Source organism: Lissotriton vulgaris, chromosome 12, assembly GCF_964263255.1.
Source record: "Lissotriton vulgaris chromosome 12, aLisVul1.2, whole genome shotgun sequence".
Classification (NCBI taxonomy): domain Eukaryota; kingdom Metazoa; phylum Chordata; class Amphibia; order Caudata; family Salamandridae; genus Lissotriton; species Lissotriton vulgaris.
Genome location: NC_141700.1, coordinates 268,504,229 through 268,519,835, shown reverse-complemented (window position 1 = coordinate 268,519,835; position 15,607 = coordinate 268,504,229). Strand labels below are relative to the sequence as shown.

The following is a 15,607-nucleotide window of genomic DNA, read 5'->3' as shown; positions in this document are numbered from 1 at the left end:
CAACTTTTTGCACACTCGATTTTTGTAAATCTGGTAAAAAGTCTGGCATATCGGCTAAGCACTGGCATTCATTCAAACTAAAAGCGATTTACAATTTTGGCAAATGTTTCACACCCCAGTTTCATACTCCAAATACCACTCTACATTTCACGCTTATACCTACGCATAAGAAGTTACCCATTCCCCAAATCTTAAACAAATATAACTCTTATTTTACAAAAAGAATTGAGAACAGAGACCTTTATGCAGTCTTAACACTGTATTGCAAATGACACATATCTTCTAGTAAAATCAAATTTTTCTCTAACATATCTTACATCTCTTACACCATATCATAAGGAAAGCAGATTGGCATAGTGCACATGCATCATGTATTTTTATTTTCTAAAAAATCAAACGTCTGTGAAGTAACTCGGCGGATAAAACTCATAAGTGGTGTTACCTTTATTGCAATAGCACCTATCGTACCATTGCTGTGTCGCTCTCTTTTTCTCTCGCTGTCACACACCCCTTCCCCATCTCCCCTCTTCCCTCTCTGTCCACAACACTATCTCAACACATCTGTTTAACTAAACTTTATTTAAAAAAAACGTTGTTATTAAGTAACTTGACACAAATCGTATCTAGACACATTTGAGAGACATGATATAAAATACATTCATATATTTCCCTAAAAGGTTGAGTACTAAAGCACAACAGAGATATCCTTTTATGCTTTTAGCCAGTCACAAGATGTTTGTATCACAATCCAGATGTTGAAATCACTTCATAGCATTTTACAGGTGACTCCGACTCACTATATTTTGTAAATGTGATGACAACTATATTAATGACCGCTAATGCTCAGACTAGATTTTTAAAACTCAAGCATCTCAAAAAATTGATTTATCAAATTTCCATCAAACCAAACCTGATTCTACGGTAGCGAGTAGTTTACATGCAGTCAGACTGTCATTGATTGATTTTGTTTTAGAGACTCTCCATACTGAGCACGGAAACCCATACACCGACCATATCTTCACATTACCAAATGAATTTCATTATAAAATCCTACTCTGACCATTTTTGACAACAATTGGTTAATGTTTGCTTCAGTTATGAGGAAACAAAAGTGTTTTAATAGCCGATCACATACAAAACAGATAAATACTCAATATTCAAACCATTAGTCTCTCGTTTACCTTAACATGTTGATTATACATGTGTCTGAAGACTGGACAAGTACGATATGTTACACAAAGGTAAATGTCCATCGAGAAATGACACTTAACATTATATATATATATATATATATACACACACACACACACATATATATATATATATATACATACATATATATATAACTGTATATATTGTATATACGCACACACACACACACACACATACACACACACGTACATATGCACACATATATTACCATATATGTAATTCAGGAACATGCTAGTAGGAATAGGAGGAAGCAAAGAGGAAAAAGTTGACAAATGAGCAATAAATGATAGGGCTCCTTAAAGTGGAAGTGCTGAAAGAAGACGTAGCAAGGAGCAGGAAGTACGTTGAGTCTCGGCAAATATGTTAGGCTGTATAATATGACTTTCCTCCTTCCCTCTAGCACCAATTCCTTTTTTTAATGATTGCCAATTCTGTAAGTGATTTTAGTCTTCCTAATGAAAATACACAATAATATTTGAACTCAGTTTCTGGTAGACATCTCAACAAATCCCAACGGATCTCTGTAAAACAAATCCATTCTGGATTATGGTCTAGTTCCCAAGATGCCTCCAGGTACATCAATCTCCCTTGAATGTTGAAAATGCCCTCGGCCGGTGATACTCATCTGGAATTCGCTCATAGATATTTTCAGCGACTGTGGGTGCTTCGGAAACACTCCTTCCTAGCTGTCTGTTGTAAATCGGATCATCAAAGTGAGGCGACGGTTTCTGAGGATGCTGGCAGGAATCAAGAAAGGAGAATTATCAATCAATCAATCAATCAAATATCTTTATTCGGCATTATACAAAACACCATAAAAATACCTGTGTTATTTGTAAACTGTACAGCAGCAAGAAAGAGATTCAGAGGTATTGATTACAGATCATTAATCCCCCATCTGATCCCCCCTCCTTCCATCCAATCCTCTAGTTTCTCTGAGTTTGAATGCTAGTCTTAAAAAACTCATAATAGAGAGCAGGGTCAGGGGGTCTTGGGCCATTTGTAAGTGTAAAAGAACGACCTTGGCATGTCTAAATTTCAGTTTCTTCAGCAGACTAACTAGATAAAGGTGCTTGGGCAAGGAATAAAAAGGGCACAATATTACAAAATGAAGGGTATCTTGCGGAGATCGATGATCGCAGCCGCAAGAACCCTTTGGCTCAACAAAGTTGAAAAACCTGCCAGATCAGCTAATAAATAATGTAAAAGATTGAGCCTAAAACGTGTCATAAAAAATCTGTTGTGGGCATTATGTATGAGGGCTAAGTACTGTTCCATTCCTACATTGGACTTTACTAGGACGTAGGCTCTAACTGATTGTTTGCCCAGTTCCCTCTCTTCTCTTGAGGCTGTTTTGTAAGTGATAAACCTCTTCTTCACACTTTCCTTGTCTCGGCCTTCCATTCCGGTCGGATTTGGGAAGAGATCTTTGGAACCAATTTTTACCAAAACGGCATTAAGATACTTAAGCCAAGGAATATCCATTCCCCTGTCCCTGCCAAAGCAATCCAAAATTATTTGCCTGGTCAGCATTGCCTCCGGGTTATCCCAGATCTTTAACCAAGCTAGCAGGGGTCTAACCTGGAGCCTATCTTCTATAAAGGACCCACCCAATTCTTCTTGGGGAATGTAAGAAAGGACACTCTGTGAGACCTTGAGGAGCCTTCTCAGGTATTTATTCTCCTCCACTTGCAATTTGCCACAGTTGGTGATCCCCCATAGTTCCGCACCATATGCCACTTTAGAGTAGCAAATGGAGTTGTATAAGTTTATCATTTGCTCTGGGGACAAGCGGCCCAGTCTACGGTCAAAATTCATAATTGCCCTGTACTGAACACTAACCTATTGCAACGCTCTTCCAGTAATGCTTTAAAATTTAAATGCCCATCTAATAAAATGGCCGAATACGAGAAGGACTGCACCTTCTCTAATTTGTGTGTGCCTATTCTATAATTAGAATATTTCCGTGGTTTCTTCCCTGTTTCCAATACATCCGACTTGGTCAGGTTGGCAGACAAATCTAAATTTTTCATGAAATCCACAAAGCCCTCTATCAATATCTGTAGACTCAGTGGAGGGCGTGCCAACAATATCGCGTCGTCAGCATAGAGAAAGACATGTATTGCTCTATTGCCTACTCTAGGTGAGTCCACATTTAGGCTTAGTAGGGCTCGTTCTAGGCCATTTATGTACAGAGAGAACAGGAATGGCACCAAAATACACACCTGTCGCACGCCGCTAGTGCAGGTAAAAGACTCAGTGCAACCGCCCTCCAAATTATACCTTGCATTAGCCGTGGTATTCCAATGTAGGGCTTTTAAGATTTTTATAAGATCTTGATCTACCCCCAGATTACTCATTTGAACCCACAGCTTCTCCCTATTGACACAGTCGAATGCTGCGGTGAGGTCCATAAAGGCTAAATAGACTGTTTCATTGCTAGCAATGGTATATTTAGCCACCAGGAGATATAGGTTTATACATTGATCTGTTGTGGATCTTTTGGCCCTAAATCCATACTGGACATCAGTGATAATCTGTTCATCCTCAGCCCAATTTATCAGACAGTTTAGAACAGCACGGCCTAGAACTTTGGCGTTGACATCTATAAGGGAGATGGGACGATAACACTGAGGAGTTATCTCTACTCCCCTTTTTAAAAATGGGCCCTATTGTAGCAGTTGACCAAGAGCACGGTAGCCCCGTAGCTATAGCAGCATTTAATATTCTTGTTAGGATTGTGGCCCACAGGTCCACCTTACTTAAAAAGAGGTCCCGCGGGATCCCATCCGGTCCAGGTGCCTTGTTTTTGTGAGGCCCATAATACCTGCAATGATCTCATCTAGGGTGAATTTGAGTGTTACATTCCACCTCACCGTCCCCTCACCATTGTACAGTGGCTCACTATTCCTTCGATTGTAAAGCCCTCTAAAATGCTCCACCCACTGTTCCGGGAGAACATTAGAGCCTATCTGTGGGCTATTTACATCTTGGAAATGGATTATTAATTATCTGCCAGAAGGTGATTGTGTCTTTCCTTTCTGCCGCTCCTCTCAGGTCCTCCCAAGTTTGAATTTGGAGGGCCCGCTCCCGTTGCTTTAGCGTCTGCTTATAATTAAGCCTACATTGCGTCACCCTTTGTTTATCCCCTGGGTTCGTTCCTAGTGCAGCTCTTAACTTTCTCTGTGCAGAGGAACATGCACTGTCAAACCACCTGGGATCCTTTAAAGATTTGGCCTGTCCTGTTATTTTTAAAAGGCCATCTATTAGACGACCCATATCTTCTAGTGATTCCACTAGAACTGACCCTTCCATAGATAAATCTAGACATTTCTCTAGGAGCTGTCCACCCTGTTTTACAAGGGACCTGTAAAAACATTCCCCATTGATTCTCGACCATTTCAAACGCCTACTCTGGTCAGTTTTTTTTTACATTTAACCCCACCCCCCTCATTGAGGCCCCACTTGGGTTTGACGCTTGTAGGGACAGAACTAGGGGGTTGTGGCCACTAAAGCCACTCAGTTCTATTGAGAAACCCCGTACCCATTTCTTTAACAGTTGGGACACCAGGATAAAATCAATAAAGGAACTACATCCCCTTCCTTTAAAAGTTGGGGTAACCAACTTATTGGGATCAACAACCAATAGGTCTATTGTGTGTTTGAGTATATAGTTACTCATCACCCTGCTCAGCTCCCTACCTTCCAGTGTGTGCTCAAAATGAGGTCCCTCCTCTAAGCTGCAAGAGGTCCAGACTTCTCTAATGGGTGTCAAATTCGGGCACAAATGGCAATTGAAGTCCCCAGCAATTAAAAGCATGGGAGCCATTGTGCCCTGCTTGTACTCAATCGAATAATTTAATCTTTCGTCTAGCTCTGTCCCTCTTGAGCCTCCCGAATTATAGAAATTTAGCAGGGTTATATTTAGAGACCTATTTTTAAACCCAAGACCTATCATATATTCAGAGTTCCATTTTAAATCAGCCCAAGCTCCTTCCTGGTTCACATTAACAAATATTAGGAGGCCTCCCCTCACTCTGCCGGCCATGGACTTACATGCCGGGATCCCGAATGACTTGTACCCAAACTAGGTGAAAATTAGAGTGGTCTACCTCCCAGGTCTTCTGGAGACAAATAATGTTAAATTTGATAATATATTCGAACCACGCCTGATTCTGAAATTTAGCTGACAGACCAGCTACATTCCAGGATACTAATTCAATGGTACTCCCTAATGTATCTACCTCGGTGCTCAGGTCTGTCCGTACTATAAGGGTACCTTTGGGAGCCTCAATACTAGGAGTACTTATGTTACAAGGAACAAACTGGTATCTATTTGGTGTGGCTTCTCCTGCCGGCTCCCCCGCCTGTACTTTTGTGTTTCGCGGGGCCACACTCAGGGCGTTTTCTTGGTCTAGTTTCTCTCCCTGCAGTCAGTCTACGGCACTAAGAAGTCTTCCCCAATGGAGTGGTGCATATCTATTATGTAAAGGGAGTGCCGGCCCTCCCCCCTCCCTCATTAGCACTACCTGCTGATCATATGTATTTGATCCCCCTGGGGCTCCTGGCCAAGGTTCGTTCCATGCCCCTTGCACCCCCCCTCTTTGCCAACCTGACTGACCCAGCCTGGCTCTATACACATCAAATTGCTCGGGGTTGTGTGTGTGGTCTGGTGGAATATAAAAATAACTTAAATTCCTGGCCTGGATGAGCGATCCTAGGTGTGTTCCTGGGCCCCGACAAACATAATCCACCACCCTAGGGACATCAAAATTAATAATCACACAGTCTCCTGATGAATTTTTTGGCCTGGCTCCTACCCAACTGACGCTCCTAACCAGGAGGATTTTACACAATTACATCCTGTGGCAATGGCCTATTTTTGTTTAGTCAATGGATTATCTTATTTTTTAGTTGGTCATGAGTTTCAATTTTGCCATCATCTAGTTCAGTGACGCCTGTCAGGACTACAACATACAGTGTACAAGCAGGGGGTAGGTCTAAGTGGGAGCAAGAGTATAATACCCCATTCTTATCTCTAACCCTTTCATCATTATGACTTACTCCATGTGAGTCTGAGGGGACTACATTACCTCTACTCGCTATTCCTCCCCTTCAGATGTCTAAGCCTAATGGGTGGGAGACCGGGTCTGTGGGCGATGCTACCCTAATACCTGGGTGTGCAACTGTATCCCTTCCCTCCTCCCTTGCTTGGTCATTTACGTGGTCATGATTTGATGCTTTATTCTCAATGCCTCCCCGGGTGGTCATTATCAGTCCCTCCATTTTCTCCAGTCTATTTTCAATTGCTGAGAGTCTTTCCATTAGTGGCTCCAGGGCTGATGCGACTAGAGCACCTATTCTCTTCCAGTGCTTCCCCCGGCTCCCCAAGGCCAGACCCAATAAGATCCGAATTGGGTACAGTTGCTTCAGGCACAATTTCTTGTAAGACTTCAGTGATTGATGTATCTGTGTGTGGCAACTCCCTCTGATTATTTGATTTAGAGGTCTTAGATTTCTTCCCCTTTTTCTGTATGCCTCCACGTGTGCCTCCTCTTTTTCTCTTACCTCCTCCCCCCTCCGGAAGATCCGGAGATTGAACAACCTCATTATGGACTTCTGCCACGCACTTAACCGTGTTCTTTGTTATCTCAGGCAGTGTCATTCCGGGCAGTGAGGGGGGGTTCAAGGGATCTCCTTTATTGCTAATTAAGATCGTAGTTTGATGTGGGCTCACAATTTCCGACTGGGGACCCCTTACAGTGCCCGACTGGCGGAGTCTTTCCGGGGAATGCACATTAATTATACCCCCAAAGATGTTTGTTTTAGAAACACCGGGTCTATAGAAAGACGTTGTTCCGTAATCGCAATCTCATGTTCAAGCACTGAGCTGGCTCTGGTTATGAACTGGTCAAGTGTTCCCGCAACATGCCCGAATCCCATTCCTTTCCTCCCTCTTCCCTCCTGTGCTGTCATGCTGGATCAGGTTAGTTGCCGCTATTATGAACAAAAGTTATAACAGTAGGCACAAATGCTAATCCCATGAGTCACTTACTAGAGTAGCACATCCGCCATTGGGATCTGGCGCCTTAGAGGGGAGGCCCAGCCAAGCCTCTCCCTGTCTCAAACGGGCTCAAACTGGCCCGTCCTTGGCCCGGGCTTCGCCCAGCGCGTGTCCCGCGAAGCGGGTGCCGCAAACAGCTTTGTAGGCTCCTCCCAAGGGCGCTCAGGTGTGTGAAGCCAGGGCGTCCTGGGACTAGTCCCTCTCCAAAAAGGTGATTTTCGGCAATGCTGCTCCCGCAAAGCGGGTGCCCGCGAACAGCTTTGTAGGCTCCTCCCAAGGGCGCCCAGGTGCTCAGGTGTGTGAAGGCAGGGCATCCTGGGACTAGCAGTCCCTCTCCAAAAAGGCAATTTTCGGCAATGCGTCTTATCATTACCAAAAACAGCTTTTAACTAAACATACCTGCCCTCAGCTAATAATGCTGGGCTAAAGTGCAAATGGTGCAATCTATCCATTAGTGGAGTCATTGGCAATACTTTGGCATTACTTATCCATTAGTGGAGTCATTGCCAATAGTTTGGCATTACTTATCCATTAGTGGAGTAATTGCCAATAGTTTGCCATTACTTATCCATTAGTGAAGTCATTGGCAATAGTTTGGCATTACTTATCCATTAGTGGAGTCATTGCCAATAGTTTGGCATTACTTATCCATTAGTGGAGTCATTGCCAATAGTTTGCCATTACTTATCCATTAGTGAAGTCATTGGCAATAGTTTGGCATTACTTATCCATTAGTGAAGTCATTGGCAATAGTTTGGCATTACTTATCCATTAGTGGAGTCTGCATTACTCCTGGTCCAAAAGGTGAAGGAGTTTGAATAAGGACTCAGACACCCTGCCAGGGCATGAATTCTGAAGCCCATGTAGCAAAAATAGTTTTCAATAAGAAAAGATCCACAATCAAAGGCAAAAGACTCATAATATACCTCCAAAAAGACAACCCCCATTTCCTGCTCATTTAAGCCTGAGAGTTACCAAACAATATTGAATTATGTGGTAAATTATCTGAAAGAGATTTTACAGGCCAGATTTTTCAGACAGCAAAATTGGATCTAGTGTTCCAGCACACAGTGAATCCTGGTGCTGAAACACTGGCCTATATGTGATTGAACGGAGCGAAATAATTCTTTTTATGCTTGGAAATGTAATTAGTATATGAGTATATATATATATATATATATATATATATTACCTACTGGCGGTCGCCAGTAGGTATATATAGTTAGGATTTTTTCTCTATGGGATTTTTGAAAATTCTATGTCTAATAACTTTGGCGTTTGTGGACAGAATTGGCTGAAATTTTCAGGAAAATGGAACATTTTGTTTCTGAGCAGCCCCTGACAATTTGGGGGGGTTTCATCAAGGGGGGGCCGAGAAAAAAGGGGGGTCCCAAAACACGTTTTTCCCATGTTAATTTCCATAGGGCGGTTGGCCTCACTTTTAGCTCGAACGGCTGAATGGATTTGCACGAAACTTGGCAAAATTGTAGGGACTGTTAGCCTGATGTGCCTTTGCTAGGTCTCAATATATGTGCTCCAGTGGATTTTGAGTAATTTAGGTTCAAAAAAAGATATATATCTGGGCGGAGCCTAACCACACATCTGATCTGATTGGCTGTCAGCACTTCATCCAAGAAGTGTTGGCAGCCATCTTGGGACCAATATACATGATAGCACCTCATTAAAAAGCATTGTAGTTAATAGAGGGTTTTAGGACTTTAGTTACATTATAAATCATTTGTTGATGGTACCATACTCGTTTTAGGAATTGTGGTGGGTTCTAAGGTGATTTTACCATGTGAAAAAACCTTCTGCTGTGATATCATGAATATTGTTTGAAAGAAAACTAATATCTCATGATTTTCCCACAGTGGTTTGGAAGGGGATCTATAAGCTAAACTGAAAGCATATTTTCTGTAAATTCACATTATCTTTCTCAGTCATGTGAAAATGAAGTCTGACATTCTCAGTAAAACATAAACATCCAACAAGGACAGAGACTGTCAGTTGATTCCTTTGTGTTCTACTGCAGCCTCCTAGAGTGTTCTAAAGAACAACTAGAGCGCTAACAGTCCTACTTATTACAAAGGTATGGCACACCTGAAGCCATCTTGATTGGAATAAAGTGGTAACTCTTAAAACATTTAATTTAAAAAGAAACAACATGAGGGGGTATATTTTGCCATAGAAAGTATGATTAGTGCTGCAGAATGAAAAATTAGGGCACATTTTGAGTGACTTCTCAAATCCTTTTCTATTTCATTAAAACATTCTGACATGCAGTCTCCCAAAATGGCCACCAGAGACAAAAGAGCCCAAATGTAGCCCAAATATCACCCAGATGTAGCCCAAGTATAGCCCAATGACAGAATGTCCCAGAGTGTTCTAAAGAACAACTAGAGCGCTAACAGTCCTACTTATTACAAAGGTATGGCACACCTGAAGCCATCTTGATTGGAATAAAGTGGTAACTCTTAAAACATTTAATTTAAAAAGAAACTACATGAGGGGGTATATTTTGCCATAGAAAGTATGATTAGTGCTGCAGAATGAAAAATTAGGGCACATTTTGAGTGACTTTTCAAATCCTTTTCTATTTCATTAAAACATTCTGACATGCAGTCTCCCAAAATGGCCACCAGAGACAAAAGAGCCCAAATGTAGCCCAAATATCACCCAGATGTAGCCCAAGTATAGCCCAATGACAGAATGTCCCAGAGTGTTCTAAAGAACAACTAGAGCGCTAACAGTCCTACTTATTACAAAGGTATGGCACACCTGAAGCCATCTTGATTGGAATAAAGTGGTAACTCTTAAAACATTTAATTTAAAAAGAAACAACATGAGGGGGTATATTTTGCCATAGAAAGTATGATTAGTGCTGCAGAATGAAAAATTAGGGCACATTTTGAGTGACTTCTCAAATCCTTTTCTATTTCATTAAAACATTCTGACATGCAGTCTCCCAAAATGGCCACCAGAGACAAAAGAGCCCAAATGTAGCCCAAATATCACCCAGATGTAGCCCAAGTATAGCCCAATGACAGAATGTCCCAGAGTGTTCTAAAGAACAACTAGAGCGCTAACAGTCCTACTTATTACAAAGGTATAGCACACCTGGAGCCATCGTGATGGGAATAAAGTGGTAACTCTTAAAACATTTAATTTAAAAAGGAACAAAATGAGGGGGTATATTATGCAATAGAAGGTATTATTAGTGCTGCAGAAAGAAAAATTAGGGCACATTTTGAGTGACTTTTCAAATCCTCTTCTATTTCATTAAAAAATTCTGACATGCAGTCTCCCAAAATGGCCACCAGAGACAAAAGAGCCCAAATGTAGCCCAAATATCACCCAGATGTAGCCCAAGTATAGCCCAATGACAGAATGTCCCAGAGTGTTCTAAAGAACAACTAGAGCGCTAACAGTCCTACTTAGTACAAAGGTATGGCACACCTGAAGCCATCTTGATTGGAATAAAGTGGTAACTCTTAAAACATTTAATTTAAAAAGGAACAAAATGAGGGGGTATATTTTGCCATATGAATTATGATTAGTGCTGCAGAAAGAAAAATTAGGGCACATTTTGAGTGACTTCTCAAACCCTCTTCAATTTCATTAAAAAATTATGACATACAGTCTCCCAAGATGGCCACCAGAGACAAAAGAGCCTAAATGTAGCCCAAATATCACCCAGATGTACCCCAAGTATAGCCCAATGACAGAATGTCCCAGAGTGTTCTAAAGAACAACTAGAGCGCTAACAGTCTTACTTATGACAAAAGTATGGCACACCAGAAGCCATCTTGATTGGAATGAAGTGGTAAGTCTGAAAACACTCAATTTAAAAAGGAACAACATGAGGGGGTTAATTTTGCCATAGAAAGTATGATTAGTGCTGCAGAAAGAAAAATTAGGGATCATTTTGAGTGACTTCTCAAATCCTCTTCTATTTCATTAAAAAAATTCTGGCATGCAGACTGAAACATGCACTTTGAATACCAGCAGCAGACGTCCCTGGTGAGCAGTAGCTTTACTACAGTGATCTAATGTGCAACTAGAGTGCTAACATTCAGAATTTATGGCAAATGTGTGACACATCTGAATGCCTTCTTGATGGAACCAAAGTAAACAAGCATTGAAAATGCAATAGATCTCGCCCTCGTTTAAGTTAAAGCCATTCTGTTTGTAATGAGGTGGCTTTTTAGCTTTGCTTTTATTAGTGTTTTTTCAACTTTCATGTAAATAACATGCATCTGTATGCATATAAGTATATGTATGCATGCATTTATGTTTGTATTTATATAGATATACAGATGATATATGTTTATATATGTATGTATATATATATATTCACTGAAAAAACCATAGGCTATAGACCATATATAGTTAGGAATTAGCATTTACAAAACCTTGAAAATTCACCGAAAAAACCATAGGTTATAGACCATATATAGTTAGGAATTAGCATTTACAAAACCTTGAAAATTCACTGAAAAAACCATAGGTTATAGACCATATATAGTTAGGAATTCGCATTTACAAAACCTTGTTTTACTCACACAAAACCATTGAAATTCCATATATAGTTAGTTGCACTAACTATATATCGCGCACCCGCAATCCACTGCTGATGATGTCACATATTACATCATTCATGACATGGTCAGTGACATCACTGATGACATCACTGATGACATCTCAAATGACATCACTGATGACATCTCAAATGACATCACTGATGACATCACTGATGACATCTCATTTGACATTACTGATCACATCACTGATGATATCATTCATGTGATAATACGATGAACCTCTTCAGACTCTAATATAACCTTAGATACAATCAGTGTAAACAGACACTCACAGACTGTCACTCATCCATGGAGTTACTCACACACCTAGTCAGTCATGCAAAGAATCAATCACACCTCCATTTCCTCAACTATACAGTTATACAAACTTTACTTATTCAAACATATACTAACACATATTTACTCTCTTATACAATCCCTGATACAAGTTCACAATGATCCATACAGCCACTCACACATTCACTGGCTCTTATGCACAGTTATTTATATATGTCAACTCTCACATGTACTGTGTTTTACATATGTACTTACTTTGACATGTAGCACTGAGATATCCATTCACTCACCAATACACTCATGCACACAGTCAACCGCCCATACAACTGTTTCCACATGCACTTTTGAAACCATACATCTAGTGAATCAACAGCTCACACATCTATGCACAGAGTCATACACCTCCCAGCCACCCACACACACACTCAGTCTCCCATACAAATACTTGGGCAACCAATCAATAACCCATATAGTTACTCATATAGCTACTTATCAACACATGCAACAGTTTACAGAACAACAGACATAATGATGCACAAATTAAGACAGTTTAGTCACTAACCCATGCACTCAGTGAGAAACATTTAATCACTCACTCATACAGTCAGTCATGCACCTACTAAATCCTTCATCCAGACACTTAAACATCCACTCATTCTTCAATATGTAAGACATATTTTAACTTTACAGAAACATACAGTCACTGGATGTTGTCATCAGTGATGTCATCAGTGATGTCATTTGAGATGTCATCAGTGATGTCATCAGTGATGTCACTGACCATGTCATGAATGATGTAATATGTGACATCATCAGCAGTGGATTGCGGGTGCGCGATATATAGTTAGTGCAACTAACTATATATGGAATTTCAATGGTTTTGTGTGAGTAAAACAAGGTTTTGTAAATGCGAATTCCTAACTATATATGGTCTATAACCTATGGTTTTTTCAGTGAATATATATATATATATATATATATATATATATATATATATATATATATTCACTGAAAAAACCATAGGTTTCATACCAGTTATAGTTACCTGGAAATTTTACTGACATAAAACAATTGAATTTCCACGTTATAGTTAGTTGGACTCACTATAACTTACGCGTGTAATGCACTGCTGATGACGTCATATATTACATCACTCATGACATGGTCAGTGACATCACTCATGACATCACTGATGACACCATCCAGTGAATGTGTGTCTTTCTAAAAATAAATATGTTTTATATAAGTATATGTAAAGGTCGATGGAAGAATAAATGTTTAAATAAGTGTTTTAATGGATGTTTAAAAAAAAAAAATGTTTGGTTAACTGGCTTATTAAGTGCATCTTAGTGAATACATATATTAGCGAGTATTGTTTAAATATTTAAATGTTTGTATCAGTGTTTCTCTTTGTGTATAAGTGGCTGCATGAGTTGGTGAGTAGCTACATGTGTGTGTATATGTGTTATTAGATGGTTTTTTTAGTATCCGTATAAGTGTCTGTATGGTTTGGTGGGTGCGTTACTTAGCACATATATGCATCAATGACTAACTCACTGTATGTATGTGTTTTTAAGACAGCATATGTGCAGGACTGTATGAGTGGAAGAGTGTGTATATGTGTGTGTTAATGAGTGAATGATTGTCTCACTAGTGTCTTTATGAGTAACTACATATGTTTTAATCTAGTATATGTGAGTATTGATGTATATAAGTGAGTATATAAGAGAGTGAGAGATTGAAAGAGTTCCTGTTTAAATAAGTATGTGTTTCTATAAGTGATTGTTTAAGAGAGTAAGTACGTGTAAGTGGATGACTGTCGGTGTGTAACAGGATGTATAGGTGAATCACTACATATGATGAGTGAGTGTATGTATGAGTGACTATATAGAACTGTTGGTGAATAAGTGGATGTTCATATAAATGGTGGAATTACTAAATTGGTTGTTGTAACTAGTATAGGTATCCACTTTTTTGTAAATGTTAGTTTCTATTTTTGAATATGTGTTTCAAGGGTTACATTACACTGAAAAGAGGTCTGTCACTCTGTCACAAGGATGGAGTCATCAGTGATGTCATGAGTGATGTCACTGACCATGTTATGAGTGATGTAATATATGACGTCATCAGCAGTGCATTACACGCGCAAGTTATAGTGAGTCCAACTAACTATAACGTGGAATTTCAATGGTTTTATGTCAGTAAAATTTCCAGGTAACTATAACTGGTATGAAACCTATGGTTTTTTCAGTGAATTTAATAGTTTTTTAAAATGCTAATTCCTAACTATAACTGGTGTGAAACCTATGGTTTTTTCAGTGAATTTCATAGGTTTTTTAAATGCTAATTCCTAACTATAAGTCTCACTTTATAAGTAAGACTGTTAACGCTCTAGTTGTTCTTGAGAACACGCTGGTACATTCTATCTTTGGGCTATAGTTGTGCTACATATGGCTGATATTTGGGCTACATTAGTATTTTTTGTCTCTGGTGGCCATCTTTGGGCTACATTTGGGCTACATTTGGACTACACTTGGGCTACATTTGGGCTGTAACATATATATAGCCCAATGTAGCACAATATATATATTTTTAAAGTTTTTTTTCTCGTAAAAACCACTTGAGTATAGCAAAGTATAGCAAAGGCACATCGGGTTACCTGTCCCTTCAATTTTTCCCATTTAAAAAAAAAAAAAAAAAGTATTTATTTTTTCCTAGGAGCGCTCCCGGAGCGCGCCCCGGTGAGCGCCCCGGAGAGCGTACTTGCTTGAAGCGCCCTGGGGCGCGCCCCGGGGAGCGTCCCGTAAGCGCCAATATCGCGAACGAAAACATGATCGTGACGTATCGCGTACCCGCGTGATGCGTCATATTTCGCACAGCGTAAGCGCGCCCGGAAGCACGCATGCGCATACGATCGCAAAACGTTCTGACGCGCTCACGCTACGCGCCCCCCGGTCGCGTAGCGTAAGCGCGTCGGGTCATGTGACCTGAAAATAACACTTTTCATTGGTTCACAACACTTTTGGTTTCAATATGATGAAAGCCCTGCTCATGTGACTTGAAAATAACACTTTTCATTGGTTCACAACACTTTTGGTTTCCAAATGATGAAAGCCCTGGTCATGTGACTTGCAAATAACACTTCTCATTGGTCCAGAACAGTTTTTTTTTTCCAAATGATGAAAGCCCCCTCCTTTTTTCTTTATTCTGCCTTTGTCCTTTGACTGAGAAAGACCTGTTTGGAGATCTGTCTCTAATATATTCTACTTAATTATGGCTACAGTAGCAGCAGCAGCTGGAGCATCTGCCCCACCACCGCCACCACCACCATCAAAAAGACCACCAGAAGATCACATTGGTGGTCAAGAAGAAGAGGAGGAGGAGGAGGAGGAGGAAGAGGAGGAACGCCCAAGGCAGTTCCTGCAAGAAGTTCATCAGCCCTACAAACCAAAAG

At 40.2% G+C, this 15,607-nt stretch overlaps 1 pseudogene across 1 annotated transcript in view; it reads right to left on the bottom strand.

Annotated features, from left to right (window-relative positions):
- Positions 1 to 251: 251 nt before the first annotated feature.
- The window catches only part of LOC147673926 (uncharacterized), a 206,331-nt pseudogene continuing 190,975 nt past the window's right edge, over positions 252 to 15,607 (bottom strand). Inside the window, exon 10 of the transcript XR_015302522.1 lies at positions 252 to 1,949. The product of XR_015302522.1 is annotated as an uncharacterized LOC147673926 (transcript). The remainder of the gene's footprint in view (positions 1,950 to 15,607) is intronic.